The 19105-nt window shown below is 47.9% G+C and overlaps 1 protein-coding gene across 18 annotated transcripts in view; it reads right to left on the bottom strand.

The window, feature by feature from the left end:
- The window catches only part of JAKMIP3 (Janus kinase and microtubule interacting protein 3), a 78219-nt gene that overhangs the window by 41729 nt on the left and 17385 nt on the right, over positions 1–19105 (bottom strand). For 10 of the 18 annotated variants that reach the window (XM_032422977.1, XM_032422968.1, XM_032422979.1 and 7 more), the window contains exon 1: positions 11831–13815. The exons of 5 other annotated variants lie outside the window; for them this stretch is intronic. The gene's annotated coding sequence lies outside the window, so the exon portion shown is untranslated. Of the gene's footprint in view, positions 1–336; positions 3166–11830; positions 13816–19105 lie in introns of those variants that run through there. 3 more of the 18 variants (XM_032422973.1, XM_032422972.1, XM_032422975.1) reach the window with 2 other exon arrangements.

The raw sequence follows: 19105 nt of genomic DNA, 5'->3' as shown, positions 1-19105 counted from the left end.
CCTGCCACACGCGGGCTTAGCCCCGCCCCAGACTTCCGGCTGAAGAACTATGAGACAGCAAGTCTGCGCTGCTTTAAGCTGCTAGATTTGTGGCAATTCGTTTGGCAGCAACGGAAAATTAATATAAATGTTATTAGTACCCGAGGTGGAACAGAAGCTGCGCAGCAGCCTGCCATTGGTGACACCTGCGTGTCAGGCAGAACCACCTGCAAGCCAGGCCCACGTCTTCTCTTCCTCAGTCAGCTGGTCACAGGGAGGCTCCCCGAGGCCACAGGGGTGAGCGGGAGAGAGAAGGTGCCGTAGCAGGAGAGGGACTGTGGGAACTGGACAACTCACCTGTGTCTCGGGCCTGCTCGAGCCAATCTCGTCTACGCTCCACGTCCATTTGATGATGGGATGCTGTGGTGCACACCTGACCTCGCAGCCTGGAGGGTCAGACGACATCCTGTTCAAGCTCAGGCTGCACAGCGGCTCGGTGGCCCACCGTTAAATGCTGTTCCCTAGAGCCCAGCAGCCAGCCACATAGCTGCAGCAGCGAAGGAAAATGGACTCACTCAGTGACCCCTGAGACACTTGTGACCACGGTACCCAGAGAGACCAGTACAACATGGGCCTGGCAGAAATACAGCAAAGTTTTTGTAACAGAAAATAGTTTCTCTAGTCAAAATCGTGTAATTTTACTAAGCAGGATAAACTCCAACCTCATGAATGACCACATGACTGAAAAAGATCACATGGTTCAGAAAATAGGCCCCACATTATATTCCACATACATTATGTTCCAAGCTAAGGGGAAGGATATAACTCAAAAATACTAGATTATTTGGTTAATTGTCAAAGAAAAATAGATCTATGGCTACTGCCTTCCTAATGAAATTCTAAGTGGGTTGAAGAGAACTGAGGATGAAAATCAAAGCAGGGAAAGTAGAAATGAGCATTTCTCAAATCTCCAGAGAGAAAGCCTTCTTAGGCTTAGAGAAGATAAAAAGAATTCGCAACAGGAAAAGCCAGCAGATTCCACCACATTAAAATTTTACATCTCTTTATTACAGATGTCATGCAATTAAGGAGCTAAAAACAAGCTGAAACAGTATTTGCAGTAAATTCAATTAAAAAGTTAATAACATTACTATATGAGGAGATCATGAAACTCAATAAAAATACTAAGATCTCACAAGATAAATGGGTAACTATCAAAAGACATAATTTACAAAGAAGGAAAAAGAGTGATTTTAAAATCACAAGAAAACCTCCTTTGCTTATGATGTAGAAAATCACAAGAGAATGTCTCACCCAGAATCTATAAAATCCTATCTTTCCTTGAGCCCATTAAAGAGTTGAGGTCCCAAGGCAGCCTCTGGCAGAGCAAAGGACAAGGAAGTGGGTAAGAAGAAATCAGCTCCAATTTTAACATGATTCTAAGGGCCTGATGTGGGCTGGCAGGTCAGTTTGGAATCGCTGGAGCCCAGACACAAGAGAGGTGAAGGCAGGGCAGAAGCTGGAGGGGCTCCCCGCCTGGTGCAGACATGCAAGAGGCTGTCTGCTGCCTGGAACAGGTACAAGACTCTCCCCACAGCCAGAACCCATCTTGCACCCAAAGCAAAAACCTTAAGGCACTGGGAGAAGGGAAGCAAGCCCTCTTGTCCACAGGGTCACCGGGATAAGGATGAAAGTAAGATCCCTCCTTCCTTCCTGCCCCAGGATCTAGAAAAGAATCCCTGCCTCTAGGGTAAGAGGCAAAGCCCAAAACACCTGTCCCTGGGGAGGAAAACAGAGGCCCCTTGACACAGAGCAGAGCTTGGCTGCTGTGGAGGAGGGCAGGGATCCTCAGACGGCTGACTGCCCAAGTTGAGGCATAAATGCCTTGACTAATCTAAGGGTTAGTCAGAAGAATTCACAGAAGAATCTGAGATCCCCTTTCCTCAAAACAAGCCTCAAGGTGAGTAACAAGCAACAGCAGTCTAGCTGGGTGAGGGGCAAGGCTGCAGAGAGGGCCCCTTCTGTGGTGCAGGTGTGCAGGGTGTGCTGGAAGCTGAGGGTGCAGCAGGAGCATGGAATGGAGCCTGCAGTGTTCCAGGCACCACACTGAGCACGGTGTGCTGGCAGCCCACCATGAGGAATCTGAACCCCGTGTTGGACTGGGCGTAATGACAAAAACTACAAATCCCTAACCCAGTTCAACTAGTTCCTGGGTCAACTCAAACCCACACACTAACTCAAGAAGAGATGTGTCCATATCTGTGCTTAAATATTATTTTCCTCAAATATTTTCTACTGTTCCTCTACAGAAAATGACTGATATTCAATAAAAAATTACAAGACACAGAAAAATAAAACAAAAAACAAGGAAAACCACCCATTGTCAAGCAATCAGAAGAACTAGACTCAGAGATGCTGAGTTGTTGCAGCTACCAGACAGCACATTTAAATAACTATGACTAATATGCTCAAGGGTCTAATGGAAAAGATGAACGTCATGAATGAAGGGATAGGAATCAGCAGAGAAATAGGAACTATGAGAAAGGCTTGAATGGAAACATTAGAAACAATGATCATGACATCAAAGGTGAAGAATTCCTTTGACTGGCTCACACGAGGAATTGACACAGCTGAGGGAAGTCTCCGTGAACTTGAAGACAGGAAACTGCCCAACGTGAAACATAGGAGAAGAAAGAAAACAGAGTCTCTAACAGTGTCAGGCAAAATCAAGAAGCCTAGAAGAGGAGGTGGGGGTGGAGTCCCAGCGTAAAATGAGAAAACAGGGAGAAGAAATATATAAAGAAATAAAACAACAACAACTATTCAAAATTAGTGAAACACAACAACTCACAGACTCAAGGAGCTCATAGATCCTCAAACAGGAAGAAGAAATGTAGACATACTATGGTCAAACTGATGAGCACCAGAACTAAAGAAAAAACCTTGAACAGAACCGAAGAGGGAAGGAAGCACATGACACTCAGAGGAACAAGACAAAAATTAAGGAAGCTAGAAGACAATGGAGCAACAGCTTAAAGTGATGGAAAAACCAAACCAAACCAAACCAAACCAAAACACCTACCAAGCCAGAATTCTATCCTTAGCAAACATATCTTGTAGAAATGAAGGCGCTGACCACCTCACATCCATTATGATGGCTACTATAAGAAGTTTTTAAAAAGAAATATTTTTTATTTTATTTTTTTAAAAAGATTTTATTTATTTGAGAGAGAGAGACAGTGAGCATGAGCAGGGGGAGGGGGAGGGCAGAGGCAGAGGGAGAAGCAGACTCCCCACTGAGCAGGGAGCCCGATGCTGGAATCAATCCCATGACCCCAGGATCATGACCTGAGCTGAAGGCAGACGCTTAACCAACTGAGCCACCCAGGCGCCCTGAAATAAATATTTTTTAAAACCTAGAAAATAACAAGTCAGGCTGCAGGTAAATCAGAGCCCTCATGCATTGTTGCTGGGAACGTAAAATGGTGCAGCTGCTTCAAGAAACAGTCTGACATTTCCTCACACAGTTTAACAGCCACCATATGACCCCGCCATTCCATCCTAGGATGTACCCCAGAAAGATGAAAAACATGTCCACACAAAGTTCACAGCAACATTATTCATAGTAGCCAAAAAGTGGAAGCAACACAAATGTTCATCGACTGACAGATGGATAAATAGAACATGGTCTAGCCATACAATGGAACATCATTCAGCAATAAGTAGGAATGAGGTACTGATACAGGCTACAGTATGGATGGACCATGAACACATATTACATGAAAGAAGCCAGACATAGAAGGTCACATACTGTATGATTCCATTTTTATGAAGTGGCCAGAAAAGGCAACTGTAGAGAAAAAGAAAGTGGATGAGTGGTTGCCACAAGCTCAGGACAGGGGAAGTGAGAAGTGTCAGCTAAAGGTACAGGGCTTCTTTGGGGTGACAGAAATGTTCTAAATTTGTGGCGACAGCTGCACAATCCTGTGAATATACTAAAACCCCGTGAATTCACACTCTAAGTGGGTGACGTACATATTATTAAAGCTGTAACCAAAAAGAAGGAGAAACAGACTTTTCCAGACAAACAAAAGTTGAAAGGATTTACTGCCAGAAGATCTGTGCTACAAAAAAATGTTCAAGGAAGTTCTTCAGGCAGAAGAGATATTATCAGATGGGAAACTGATCTACACAGAGAAAGGAAGAATGTTCAAAGTGATAAAAATGAGGGTGTGTATAAAAGACTCTTTTCTTATGTGTTGTCCCTTTAAAAGATAACAAATTATCTAAAGCAAAACCAGGAACAGTGCATTGTAGAGTACAGAGTACATGGAAGTAAAATATCTGAAAACAATAAAAAAAAATGGGAAAGAAAATGAAAGTCATTAATTACACAAGAACTGTCACAATATCAAGAAGGACTGCAAAGAGCTAAAGATGATATTGAGCCCCTGAAACGAGCACCAAAAATTAAACTGAAAGAGAAGGGCAATGAATAACCAACAGGTAAATAGGGTCATAAAAATACTCAATCCCACAGAAGTCAAGAAAAGAGGAACAAAGGAGAGCTAACACCAATGGAAAATAAAATGCAGAAAGCTAGGTTCAAATCCAATCATGTCATTAAATACTAAGGGTAGATGGGTGAAAAAACACAATGTAAAGGTAGACATTTTCAGATGAGATTTTTCAAAAAGGCAAGCACCAACTTTACACAACCTACAAGAAACTCACTTTAAATATTAAGGCATAGATGAGTTAAAAGTAAAAGAATGAAAAAGTTACATCATTCAAACTCTACACAAAAGAAGCTGAAGAGACTGTATTCATGTTATATCATGTAGATTTCAGAGCAAGGAACATTACCAGGGATTAAGAGGGACATTACAGAATGAGAAAGAAGTTGATAAATCCAGGGGGCACAGCAATCAAACAACAAAGCTTCAAAAACACAGAAAACACAGGGCGCCTGGGTGGCTCAGATGGTTAAGCATCTGCCTTCGGCTCAGGTCATGATCTCAGGGTCCTGGAATCGAGTCCCGCATCGGGTTCCCTGCTCAGTGCAGAGCCTGCTTCTCCCTCTCCCTCTGCCACTCCCTCTGCTTGTGCTCTTCTGTCTATCTCTCTGTCAAATAAATAAATAAAATCTTTAAAAAAAAAAAAAAACACAGAAAACACAAATCATAGAAATGCAAGTAGAAATAAGAATTTTCACACCTAGAAATGGAGACTTCAACACTCACCTCGCAGTAAGATGTGAAATAAGTGCACAAAAGATCAGTTAAGGATATAAAAGATTTCGGGGCTCCTGGGTGGCTCAGTCGGTTAAGCGGCTGCCTTCAGTCATGATCCCGTCAGGCTCCTTCCTCAGCGGGGAGCCTGCTTCTCCCTCTCACTCTGCCTGCTGCTCTGCCTACTTGTGTTCTCTGTCTATCTTTGTCAAATAAATAAATAAAAAATCTTAAAAAAAAAAAAAGGAAATAAAAGAATTCAACAATACTATCAATCAATTTGACCCAATTGACATTTGTAGGATAGATACATCATCCAACAACAGAATATGTAGTATTTTCAAGTGCACATAAAATATTCATCAGAACAGACTATATGCTGAAACAAATCTCATCGAAGTTAAAATAATTGAGATTATCCAAAGTATGTTCTCTGCACCTTTCCAAAAAAATGAATTAAAAATATGTAGTAGAAAGATATCAAGAGAAAATTTAAATACTTGGAAATGTTAAACACACTTCTAAATAACCCATAGGTGAAAAAGAAATTAAGAAATTATAAATAAATTAGAAAAATATTGGTTTTTTGGTTTTTCTTTTTAAAGATTTTATTTATTTGATAGAGAGAGCGAGAGAGCACAAGCAGGGGGAACAGTAGAGGGAGAGGGAGAAGCTGGTTCCCTGCCAAGCAGGGAGCCCGATGTGGGGCTCGATCCCAGGACCCTGGGATCATGACCTGAGCCGAAGGCAGACACTTAACCATCTGAGCCACCCAGGTGCCCCTAGAAAAATATTTTGAACTGAATGGAAATAAAAGCACAAATACCATTATTTGTGGGGCATAACTACAGCAGTATAGAGAGAAAGCTAAGGACAATAAATGCTTATACTGAGAATGAGGAAGATCTCCAATCATAATCTAATCCTAGTCTAAGCTTCCACCTTAAGAACACAGAAAAAGAAAAATAAAGTAAATATAAGGTAAGTAGAATAGAAATAATAAATGTTCATAGAAATCAATAAATTCAAGGGGCGCCTGGGTGGCTCAGTCGGTTAAGCATCTGCCTTCAGCTCAGGTCATGCTCCCAGCGTCCTGGGATCGAGCCCTGCATCGGGCTCCCTGCTCGGTGGGAAGCCTGCTTCTCCCTCTCCCACTCCACTTGCTTGTGTTCCCTCTCTCACTGTGTCTCTCTCTGTCAAATAAATAAATAAAATCTTAAAAAAAAAAGAAATCAATAAATTCAAAAACAAAAACAATAGAAGAAATCAATAAAACTAAAAGTCGGTGTTTTGAAAATATTAACAATATTAATAAATCTCGGGAAAAACTGGTCTGGAAAAAAATGAAGACATAAATAACAATATCAGGAATGAACAAGGGGACATCACTACGTGTCCTACAGAGATTAAGAGATGATAAATGAAATGGATAAATTCCTTGAAAGACAAAAACTAACAAAGCCCACTCATAACTTCAGTAGCCTTTTATCCATTAAAGAAATTGAATTTGTGGTAAGAATCTTCCAACACGGAAAATCCTAGGCAGAGACATATGCACTGGTGAATCCTAGCAAACATTCAAGGAAGGAATAAGAACAATTCGACATCAACTCTTCCAGAAGAGAAGTGAACACTTCCCAACCTTATTCTGATATCCAAACTACACAAAGACATTACAAGAAAAGACTATCCCTTATTAAGATGGATGAAAAAATCCTTAACAGAATTAGCCACTCAAATTCAGCAATATATAAAAAGGATAATACAATGGAATCAAATGGGACATGTATAAGGAATGCAAAATTGGTTTAATATTTTTAAATGAGTCCCTTTAATTCACCATATTAATATATTGAAAAATACGTAATCATCTTGAAAAATGTAGAAAAAGCCTTTTAACAAAATTCAAAATCCATTCACAATAAAAACTTTCAGCAAAATAGTCATGAAAGGAAGCTTCCTTGACTTGATAAAGACCATCTATAAAAGAACACTTGCAGCTAATGCCATACTTAATAGTAAAAGACTTACTGTCTTTCCCCTAAGATAAAGAACAATGCAAAACCCCTACGCTCACCACTTCTATTCAACAGTGAACTAGGAAAAGAACTAAAGGCATTTTTGTTCACATATGACATGATCATCTACGTAGAAAATCCCAAAGAATCTACCTGGAACACATGAGGTTAGCAAATTAACAGATTTAAAGGTCAAAAGAGAAAAATCAATTATATTTATCAGATATATTTCTTCATACTAGCAACAAGTTATTCTATCACAAAATAATACCTTTTGCAACAGCACCAAAACAATATGAAATACCTAGGAATAAATCCAACAAAATATTTACACTATTTGTATGCTTGAAGACTCCAGACATTTATGAGAGAAATTTAAAGACTAACTAAATGGAGAGATAGTCAGTGTTCATTGATCCCAAAACTCAACACTGTTGTGATGTTAACTTTCCCCAAATTGAAATTTAGATTAAACACAATCCCAACCAAAATCCTAACAGACCTTTTTTTGTATAAACTGATAAGCTGTTTCTAAAATGGCTATGGAAAAAGCAAATGATCTAAATTAAGCAATTTCGAAAAATAACACATTTGGAGCCGGAAATCACTACCTAGTTTCCAGCTCACAATAAAGCTACGATAATCCAGATGGTGTGACATTGACCTAAGGAAGCACAGGTCAGTGGGACAGAACAGAAGAACAGACCCACATAGTCTCTGGTCAACTGACGTATAACAAAGGATCCAAGAAAACTCAATGGAGAAAAGATGGTCTTTTGAAGAAATAGTGCTGGAATATTTACACGTCTATATACCCAAATGAAAAAGCCCCAAATACCCACAGTTCAGCCCATACCTCACATCATGTTTAGAAATTGAGTCTGAAGGGATCATGAAACTGACTGAACCATAAAGCCATAAAACCTCCAAGTGAAAACATAGATACAAATCTTCACGGTCTTAGGACAAAAAAGCAAAAACCATATAAGAAAATATTGACAAATTGGGCTTTATAGAAATTTTAAATTTCTTGTCTTTGAAAGATACTGTTAAGAAAATGAAAAGACCAGGCACAGGCTGAGAAAACATATTTGCAAAACACACATTGGATAAAGGACTTGTATCCAGAATATATAGATATATATATTCTAAAACTCTCAAAATTCAATAATAAAAGGACAACCCAGTTTAAAAATAGGCAAAAGCTTTGAAAGACTTGTCACCAAAGCAAGTGTACAGACAGCAAATAAGCACATGAAAGGATGCACCAGCCATCGTCAGGGAATTAGAGTAAAACAAGGTGCCCCCCACTCCACACCTGTTAGCATGGCTACTTGGTAAAGACTGGCCATGCCCAGCACTGCGGGGATGCGGAGGGACCGGCATTCTCATGCATGGCTGCTGGGGATGCACCGTGGTTCAACCACCTGGAAAACGCTTTGCTACTTTCTGAAAACATGAAACACACACCTACCAACGTAGGATCGGCCTATGTATGAGCCCAAGGGAAATGAAAGTCAGTGTCTGTGCAAAGACTTGTACATGAATGTTCATAGCAGCTTTATCTGTAACAGCAAAAACTGGAAGCAACCCCAAAATCCATCAACCAGGGCATGGAAAACAAACTAGGGTATAGTCACCCGATGCTCAGAAAAAAAAAAACAAAACAATAATAATGATGTGTGCAACAATAAATCTCACCATAATTATGCAGAGTGAAAGAAGCCAGATCTAATATATATATACACACACACACACCACATGACTGCATTTATACGCAGTTCTAGAGAAAATAAACTAATGCAATGACGAGCAGCTCAGGGGCGGCCTGGGGAGACGGGCTTGTCCGGAGGAACTGGGAGGGAGGAATGAAAAACCTTTAGAGAGGTGGTTATTTTCCACATCTTGAGGATAGAGGCGGTTTTGAGGACGTAAAGGGAAGTTTCAAAGCCCCGCATGATACACTCACTTGGCTGTTCCAGGCATCCCCGTGAGAAAGGTGAGCTGTGGGCCCTTCTGGGAAGGAGGGGGCGACGTGCTAACAGACCTGCAGGGCGCTCCTAGCGTTCAGCCCAAGGGTTTTCCATCTGGCAGTCTAACCCCAGGGAGGTCGTCTGGATCCGGGAAAACCTTCCGCTCAGAGGTGCTCAGTGCCATGCTGTCTGCATGAAAACCCAGAACCAACCTCTACTCGTAGGGATGCAGGTCCCGCACAATGAGACACGGGGCAGACTTTAAAGGGATGCTTGGTAGGAGCTTATTCTAACAGGAGTGTCTCTTACAAGGGGGAAGACAGAAGGCAAAATGGGAATGGATAGGGAAAAAAAAAGGAAAAGGAAGATATTCTAAAATTTTCATATCTTACTTTGTGAGTCTCTTTTTTTTTCCTTTTCTAGATTTTTTTACCGTTTCCATCATGAGAATATACTCACTTTATGAAAAAAAACAAAAACAACCCTGTATTTCATAGAGAAAACGCATTTAATGACCTGTTAGAAGGACGCAGAGCCTCGTGTCCCGCGGTGTCCAGAGCAGGGGCTGCACAGCTGGCCGTGGGGTGCGGGGACCCCCAGGGCCGGGAGGAGACAGCGCCGACCTGCGTCCATGGAGGTCATGAGCCAGGGCCTGCGGGGAAGAAGCCTTCTCTTCTTTCTACCCTGGGTTCACTCCAGCAGCTCTGACAGTGACCCCAGCCTGCCGCTGTGGTTCCTACCAGGAGGGGGTGTCCACCAGGGCTCCGGGGCCCGGGCCTCTCCGCGACGGCTGCGCGCTCTAACCCTGGAGACGCCGTGTGCGAAGCAGACGCTGACCGAGTCTCCGGGTGTCTGGGCTTGAACATTCACGGCCTTCCCCTTGGGTCAAAGTCCTTATCGCGAGCAGGACAGAATCCCCAGCCGAGGCCCCTTCCCTCCTCTAGGCTTGGGTCTGGCTTCACGTCGAGGCCAGGCCCTTGTTGGGCCCAACCCCCTGTGGCACGGACGCGGGTTCCCACGGCCCGCCTCAGCAGCTGCACCCTCCACGGGGGTTCTGATAGAATTTCCTGAGCTGTCACAAAGTGCTGGCTTGCGGGGCCGTGGGGAAGGGTGCCAGGGGGCGGCCACGGCCCGCCGCTCGCTGTCCTGTGGGCCAACGAAGGCCGGCTCCCACCTGTGGCTCCCGAGCACCCTCAGGCGCTCCCCGAAGCCCGCCCGGGGCGCCACGCCTGAGACAGGAGTCGGGCGGTTCGTGCAGGAAGACGGGTGGGGGGTTGTTTCCAGAAAGACCGCGTCTCTGCACGACAGAGGGCTGCTCCAGCATCCAGGCAGCTCGTGGGTCTGGAAACCGGGCAAGAGAGGAGTGAGAAGATGTGGCGTGTGTCCCGCGTGGAACGCCGGGGGCACGAAGCCTCCGCGAGCTCCTAGAGCAGCCTGTTCCAGACTTCGGGGACGGAGAGTCTTGTCACCTTCTTCGTAGCGGCCCGGCTGCGGGGACCCTCGCAGCCGCTCAGATATCCCGGCTGGGACCTCCGAGCGGCCAGCCCTGGAGGGCGTCTGTGGGCTCCCTGCCCGCGTCCGGGGGGCGGCCTCAGGGCAGCGCGGAACCACGGAAAAGGAAACCGGGACACGAACGCGCCACCCCCAGCCCTCGGCCGCACCCTCAGCCCAAAGAGCGACACACCGCCATGTACTAGACTTTCCGAAGTCCCCAGAGAACCTCGGACAAAGCTGCCCTTTCACCCGTAACCTGGGAGCGAGGTCACGCCCTGGCCTGACCTGCTCGTCCGTGGCAGCCGCCGCGGCGGAACTCTTCAAAGGCTTGGACCCACTGAGAATATTCTGGTACAAACTCCGGTCCGGGGTTTGAGCGAAGGGATCCCTTCTGTTCTGTGACCGGCTCGGCCCCACTTACGGGCAGAGCCGCGGCCGTGGCGAGCGTCCACCCGCTTACACAGCTGTCCGGCCGATGTTCAGATCCCCGCGTGCCCGTGTCTCGCCGGATCCCCCGTGGTATGCGGTACTGTCTCCACCACAGCCACGGGTTTCCTTGGAACGGCCGGGGAGACCCAGCCATGGTGGGGTAGCCACCGCGTCTGCCGCGGAAAAGGGTGGGAAACCAGCTAACAAGCTGCTGCTTCCCCCAAACGCAAGTTCCTCGCATAAGAAGTGGTGTCCGTGGACAAAATGTGAGTCCTGAGCAAGTGTCACAGACAAGACCCCACCCGACCCCGGGGCCATCAACACGCCTGGAACTAAACAAGAAAACCAGCCCAAAGGCGTCCCCCTGCACCGGCCGCCCCCCCGTTGGGGGACGAGGGAGCCTGGGGGCGGAGGAACCCACTGCCCACAGGGAAGCAGGCCCAGCCTCCCTGGGCTGCAAGCAGGAGCACAGAGCCAAGGGCATCGCAAGCCTCCCGGGCCACCATATTCTCCGCACAGCTAAGAGGACATGCTCTTGCACACTCTTCACTTCCCGAGACATAGGGCTGCATACTAAATATAGAAGCGAACTCAAATGTAATAAGCATGTGCACAGAGACCTGGAGCCCAGGCCGAAAATAGCAAAGCCTCTGCAGCATTCAGAACAGAAAGCCTGCCCCCCTCAGAGCTGGGCCCCGGCTCTCACCTCTGCTGCCTCCTGACTGTGGATCCCTCTGGCTCGGCCAGGACTCAGGCCGGCGCGGGCAATCCGCTCCCAGGGTTCTTCTATGACTCAGCAGAGCGCTCAGCTCTTATTTTTCAGATGGAATTTACCAGCCCTGCATCCAGGGGGAGGGACCGTCTCCGCCGCGTTTCTAAGCAGATGCTGGCAGCCGGTCCCTCGGCTCTCAGGAACGCCCAGCACCGCGCTCCATCCCCAGACCGCAGAGAGGGCTACCGGGTGGGGGAGGAGGCCGTCTGCCCTGCCCGTGGCGAAGGCACAGCCCTGCGGACCCGGCCTGGCAGCCGCTTTTCCCCGTGTGCACAGCAGGAGGAATCCCGGGCCCGGGGCTGGTCTGGTCACGTCCTCACCAGGAAACAAGTGGGGGCTGTGGGCCGCGCTGCATGAGTCTGGTGCACAGAGCTGGCCCCCGGTGACCAGCTGCTTCAGGAGGTCATTTCAGTCCCCTTCTCCTTAGAAAATCCCCTCTGGATTTTACATAGCTATAAGGTCAGTGATACAAAGGCATTTCCACTCCAAAAGGATGTTTTATTGTAAATGGTGAGGTGCTAAAAGGATGAGTATCCATTAAACCCTGAGGAATGAAAACATACGAATGAATCCGACAAGTGAGGCCATGGCTGGTCATGTGAGTGTGGAGCACCCGAGCTCTCCTGGCCGTTCATGCAGCCAAATCCCACCATGAAGCTCCAGAGAAGCAAAGTGCAGTGAAGTAGGCGCTTTGGAAAAGGCAGGTCCTACAGGGTTCCAGGCTGCAGGGCACTTAGGAACAGCTCGTCTGATTGGGTCAAGAAAACAACTACGACCAGTGATGCAGGTGGCCTTGCCCTGCGCTGCCCTGCCCAAGACGTTAGCCGAAGCTGCACTGGGGTCTAGAACCAGGAGGGGATGAGGGACGAGGCTCCCAGCCGTGGTTCTCCCCAGTTAGGGCCGGATCCTTGGCCAGTGGGGGCGCTGCCTGCCCCTCTGCTCCCAGCCAGCCCTGCGCCCGCCCTTCCCTTCCACCTCACGCCTCCAACTTGGACCCAAATGTCCAAATTTCACCCCACCCTAGACCCAGCGGGCGTCATACTGGCAGGAACCCACAGAGTGAATACCGATAACATCCAGTATGATCATGAGAATGTGGGAAATTGTAGGTTTGGGTTATCCTTGTGCTTGTCCACACCTGCGTAACTGTAAGTTAGAACACATTACCAAGCTGTTCTGGTTTACGCTGGCACGAGCCTTCCACAGCAGCAAGAACCCTGCTCGCTGACACTCCCCCGAGCTCTTCACAGGCACGGACCCGTTTCAGTCACGAGAGCCGCCCTGGCTAACAGTCGTTGCCATCTCTCCTGCACAGGTGACGGACCTGAGGCCTGGAGGGGCTGGGCAGCTTGCCCGCGGTCACACAGCTGACAGGTGCTGGGATGACATGCACCTGGGGCGGTGCTCCGGAGACCAGGTCAAAGCCCACCCGTGCCGAGGGGCCCGTGCTAGCGACCTGGGACAAGGATGCAAACGCTCGTGGGGCCGGTTCCAGCCCCGCGCCCGTGTCACAGGGCGGCTGCTCCCCAGGCCAGAGGCAGAGACACAACAGGGGGTGCACAGCCATGAACTCAGCAATGTGACGCCTAGAAGTGCACCCCAAGGAAATGCTAAAATAATGGTGTTTGAGCCAATATGATTTCATACTTTCATAGCACTCACCCTGTGCCAGGCGCAGCTCTAACGACTTCAAATACAGCTCATTTAAGGATGATTACGGTAATGTTGTCCGTAACATAACACAAACAATTGGCAGCATCCTAAGTGTCTGCACAGAGATAATTGACAACAGCGATGGAATGCGCATATACCAGAATACAAGGGTACCATCTGAACATGGCCTGTCTGTACTCACCGACATGGAAGCATGGAAACAACATATTCAGTGTTTTTAAATGCCAGTGTGTATACGGGCACCTGCCTGGCTCCGTGGGTGGAGTGGGAGACTCTTGATCTTGAGGTTGTAAGTTCAAGCCCCACGTTGGGCATAGAGATTACTTAAAAATAAATCTTAAAAAAATAAATAATAAATAAATAAATTTTAAAAGCCAGTTTGTATAATACATATGATCACATTTCTATGTCAAAAAATAAGTGTGTGCATTAAAGACAGAAATATAGACCAAGAGAATAGAGAGCCAAGAAAGAAACCGTTGCATATATGGCCAAATGATTTTTGGCAAGGGTGCCAAGACTGTTCAATGGAGAAAGGACAGTCTTTTCAACAAATGGTGCTGGAAAACTGGACGTCCCCATGTGAGGGGATGAAGCTGGACCCTTACCTAACACCACACCCTGAAATTAACTCAAACTAGGTCAAGGATCTAAATATGAGACCTAAAACAACTAAGCTCTTATGAGAAAACATAGGATCAAAGCTTCATGATGCTGGACGTGGCAATGATTTCTTGGATACGACACCAATGGCCCAACAAGAAATGGTCAAACTGGGCTTCATGAAAATGTAAAGATTTTGTGCATCAAGAGACACGATCCACATAGTAAAAAGGCAACCCACAGAATGGGAGAATATATTTGCAAATCCTGTATCTGATGAGGGGTTGATATCCAGAATATATAGAGAACTCCCACAACTCAACAACAAAGAAACAAACAACCAGGCTCAAAAATGGGCAAAGGACTTGCATAGGCATCTCCCCAGAGAAGACATAGAGATGGCCAAAAAGCTCATGAAAAGATGCTCAACATTGCTCATCGCTGGGGAAATGCAGATCACAACTACGGGACACCACGGCACACTCATTGGGATGGATTCTATCAAAAAGAAAAAAACAGAAAACATCAAGTGTTGGCAAAGATGTGGAAGAATTGGAACGTTGTCTACTGTTCTTGGGAATGCAAAATGGTGCAGCTGGTGTGACAACAGTATGCACTGAACTAAAAAATTAAAAATAGAATTACCGTAGAATCCAGTCATTCCACTACTGGGTAGCAAGGTCTCGAAGAAATATTTGTACCCCTGTGTTCATAGCAGCACTATTCACAAGAGCTAGAACACGGGAGCAACCCAAGTGCCCACTGATGGATGAGTGGACAACCGGTCCATCCTTACAGCAGAATACCATTCAGCCTCAAAAAGGAAGGCAGTTCTGACGCGTGCAGCAGCATGGATGGACCCCAAGGACGATGCCGAGTGGGATCACGCAGACACAAGTATCATGTGGTTCTGCTTACATGGTGCACTTAGGTCAAGGTCATAGAGACAGAAGCTGGATGGTGGGCTCCAGGGGCAGGGCAGGGGAATGGGGACTTGGTGTTTAATGGGGACAGAGTTCCAGTTTTATGAGATGAAAAGAGCTATGGGGGTGGATGGTGGGGACGGCTGAACAACAGAGTGAATGTTTGTAACACCACGGAACTGTACACTTAAAGATGGTTAAGATGTTAAGTTTTGTGTTGTGTGTATTTTAACACAATACAAAAGTGAAAAAAATGTGTGCGTGTGTGTTGCTTTCACAGAAAAATTGGAAGAATGAAAAGGTATATAGCAAAGTACAAAGTGGCGGTGTCTCCAGGGGATGGGATCTCAGATGACTTGACTTTTGGCTTCATATCTTTCTGCCTCGTACATACTTTTTCAAACACTGAATGTGTATTCTTAGAATAAAAACAACTACTTTCATCTTCAAACAAACTTATGCGCATGCACAGACCTACCTACAGGCCTTCCATCGCCGTGCCCAGCATGTCCTCACACCAAACCCCGCGGGAGACGACGTCCCTTCCAAGGCCCCCAGAGGGCTGGGAGGGGAGGGGGGCACGAGAGCTGTGCTGATTCACAACACTTCAGGAGCAGTTTGCTCATTCAAATAGCACCTGTCTTCATAATTATGAAAGTATATATGCGCATCGTAGAGAATTTAGAAAATAAAAGAATGCATGCCTAAGAAAACAGCAATCCTTCCCTAGTCCTCCGGGAGAAGCTGGGTTTTGAACAGGCCTCCCGAGGTGCACCGCCGCCTTCAACCCAACTTGGAAGGTCTCTGAAACCAAGGCTGAACGTCCAGGATGGACCACCCCTTACCGATGGTGCGGAGAAGCTGCCTGGCAAGGGCGTTCTGGGGGCACCACGTAACCTGTGGGCATCTCCACTTTCTTCTCTGCACAAGGGTCACCCCCACACGGCCATCTCACTAGGTCCCCAGAGGGCCCAGGTCTGACCTCTGCCCCCCACCCCCAGCTTCCACCTTCCTGCCCGGGGTCCTTGTCTGCACTCCTTAGGAGAGCTTGGCTGTGCCCAAGGCCACCCCCACATGCGCCTTCTGCGGCCCCACGGCTCCCAGCCGCGGACGCACACTTGCTGCCCTGGGTGGCACCTCCATCCCAGACCAGCACATCCAGAATGACTCTGCCCCTTCCCCCAGTCCACCCTTCTTGCTGACCATTGTCCCTGCCTCCTCTCCTCCCTGTCCTATGGTCCACGACCCCACCTCCTGCCAGGACCCCTCCCCTGGGGTCCATGTTCGGTCACGCTTAGCACCCGGCACCGCGTCTCTCATGCCCCAGACCCGTTCTTGTCATTCCCGGCATGGCTCTGCCAGTGTGGACGCATCTTCATTATTATCACTTCATGTGTTTTGAAAAATAGCAGAAACGGTATCACACTTTACGTATCCTTTGCAGTTTTCTACGTTTGCTCAACACCATGTCTTTGATGTTCGTGCACAGTGGTGCTTGCAGATGGTTCTCTCCGGCTCCCACGTGGGAGCAAACCATATCATGTGACCATTTCCCATGGCCCCAGCTGACGCGGAGCCCAGCAGTTTCTACTTTCCCACCTTCACAAATGATGCTACAGTGAGCACAGCCTCGTGGGCATCTGACGCACATCTGCTCGGATGGCTCTGGGCAGGTGGCCAGAGAGGGCTGGGGGTGGGCTCCGGCGTCCATGACCGGCCTCAGAAATGTCTGCCTCCCACGGCGTGACGCTGGCCAGTGTGGTGGCCGAGGGGACCCTACTGCAGGCGTCGCTGCATCCCTGACTCCTAACGAGGGCTCTCTTTGCCATGCCGACTGCGGCCCACATCTCTGCATCCGTGATCCTCGGTCCCTCCCCTCACCTTTGTCTCTGTCCCTCACTTGTCCTTGGTTGCTGGGAAGGAGGCCAGTTTATAGTCTGGATATTAACCCTTTGTTGGTAAAGTCTTGGCCCATCCTTTCTTTCTTTTTTTTTTTTTTTTTTAAGATTTTATCCATTTATGTGACACAGAGAGAGAGCACAAGCGGGCGGAGCAGCAGAGGAAGAGGGAGAAGCTGGCTCCCCACTGTTGGCTCATCTTTTTCAGTGTTGCCTTCCCTCCTACAGAAACTTAAAACTCAACCACTCTAGCCATCGTTTCCTGCTTAGGACGATTTGTTTCTTGCTCGAGAAACGCTTCCCTGATGCATTAAGGCATCCTCCGAGGTTCGGTTTCAGCGGGTCTTCTCACGTGGAAAACCGAGTGCGCGCGTCGTCCTTGGCGAGGATCCCGTCCCTCCCGCCGGTCTGATGGTGCCTGCTTGTCCCTCTGGCCTCCTGCTCTCACGCGACTCCAACCACCGGCTGCTTCTTTGTCAGTCTGCACCAACGTCCTGATAGAGTCTCGTCTTGACGTCTCGGGGGCTCGTCTCCTCTGCCCTCTGCTGCTTTTCGAACTTGGCGTCTTACTCTTCTGTGTCGACTTGTCCAGAGTGATGGAAGCCCGATCTGGATTCTGATTGGAATTACACGAGCTTGCAGATCAACGGGGAGGGAGCGGACATCTCTGATACTGAGTCTTTACATGAACTAGTAGAGTTCTCCATTTAGTCAGGGCTCTTTTAAGTGTTTCAGCGAAGCTGGATCGTTTTCCCCACGAGGGTTTGCACGGCGTCTGTGCCTCGTCCATGGGCCGCCATGGCAGCAGGTACGTGGTGAGGCCCTGCGCCCTCCCCTCGCTGACGGGTACGTGGCGAGGCCTTGCGCACAGGCACGTTACTGACTTTTTTTAAGATTATACTTTTAAGTACTCTCCACACCCAACATGAGGCTCGAACTCACGACCCCGAGATAAAGAGTCACACGCGCCACCGACTGAGCCAGCCAGGCGCCCCGTTATTGATTTTTTTATATTGACCTTGTGCCGGCAACTTCCGGAAATTTCTTCTTTGTTCTGATGATCCGTTTCTACATTCTCCAGAGACGGACAGTTTTGTCTGTTTCCTTCCAGTTTTTATACTTTCAGACTATTTTCCCCGAGCTCCCATGCTGGGCCGGACTCCAGGGCACGTTAGGGAGAAGTAACGGTGATTAGCATCTTTCCCTTAGTTCTGTCTTGAAGAGAAATGCTCCGCACGGGCTGCCGCTAAGCACCACATCTGCTGCGGGAGTCCGGTGGCTTCTGTGTCTCAGGTTAAAAACTTCCTGTATTCCAAATTTGCTAAGTGCACGTTTTTAAACATTGGGGGTGGCTGTTACAATTTATGAAACGCTTTTCCTGCATCTGTTAGGAGCACTGTTGTTCTCTCCCTGCCCCTGGTGCCCCCACCCCACCCCAGGGTCACCTGCCTGGACCCATCTTACCATTGCTCCTGGTTGGGGGGGTCCGATCCCATCATTTCAAGCCCCCAAAACTGAGAAAGGCACAGACTTGGCTCTTGAAAGTCTCCCTAAAATGTTTCCTGCCCCAAGTGAGCAGCAACAGACGAGGTCACCTCTCGGTGCTGGTGGGTACTCGTAGGTCCCTTCAGGACGGGGAGGCCCTTCGAGGGTCTCAGTCTCGGCTCCCTTCAGTGAAGGTTTGTCGGCTCTTCCCATCCCCCGTGGGCACGACAGTGCGGGCCGTGGGCAGGCACACACCCTTGCCCACCCAGCCCCTGGCAGCCGATCTGAGGTCACAGCTCTGGGTTTCACGTGGTCTTCTGACCTCAGATGGATCCCTCTCCCTCCCCCTGCCTCGCTCTCTCCCCTATAAAATAAGCTGGCGACAACTCTGGCCCCTTCCACCCGGCGTCCAGGGGGGAGGGCTGTGAAGGAAGGTCTCTCGGGTGGTCTTCACGGCCACCTGGTCAGCAATTCCATATACTTCGGGAACTGCAGCTCCATCTACCCTGACAAACCGCTTTTAACAAAATGTCAACGCCTCAGCTCCCTCTGGTTCCCCAAGGTCAAGTCAGCTTCCAGGAATCTGAAGCCCAGTGGGTGAGCCCGGCCAGAAGAGCGGATGGGCA

This window comes from Phoca vitulina, unplaced genomic scaffold (assembly GCF_004348235.1).
Source record: "Phoca vitulina isolate PV1807 unplaced genomic scaffold, GSC_HSeal_1.0 scaffold28, whole genome shotgun sequence".
Classification (NCBI taxonomy): Eukaryota; Metazoa; Chordata; class Mammalia; order Carnivora; family Phocidae; genus Phoca; species Phoca vitulina.
Note: the sequence above shows the minus strand (reverse complement) of the source record. Positions and strands in the feature narration are given on the sequence as shown.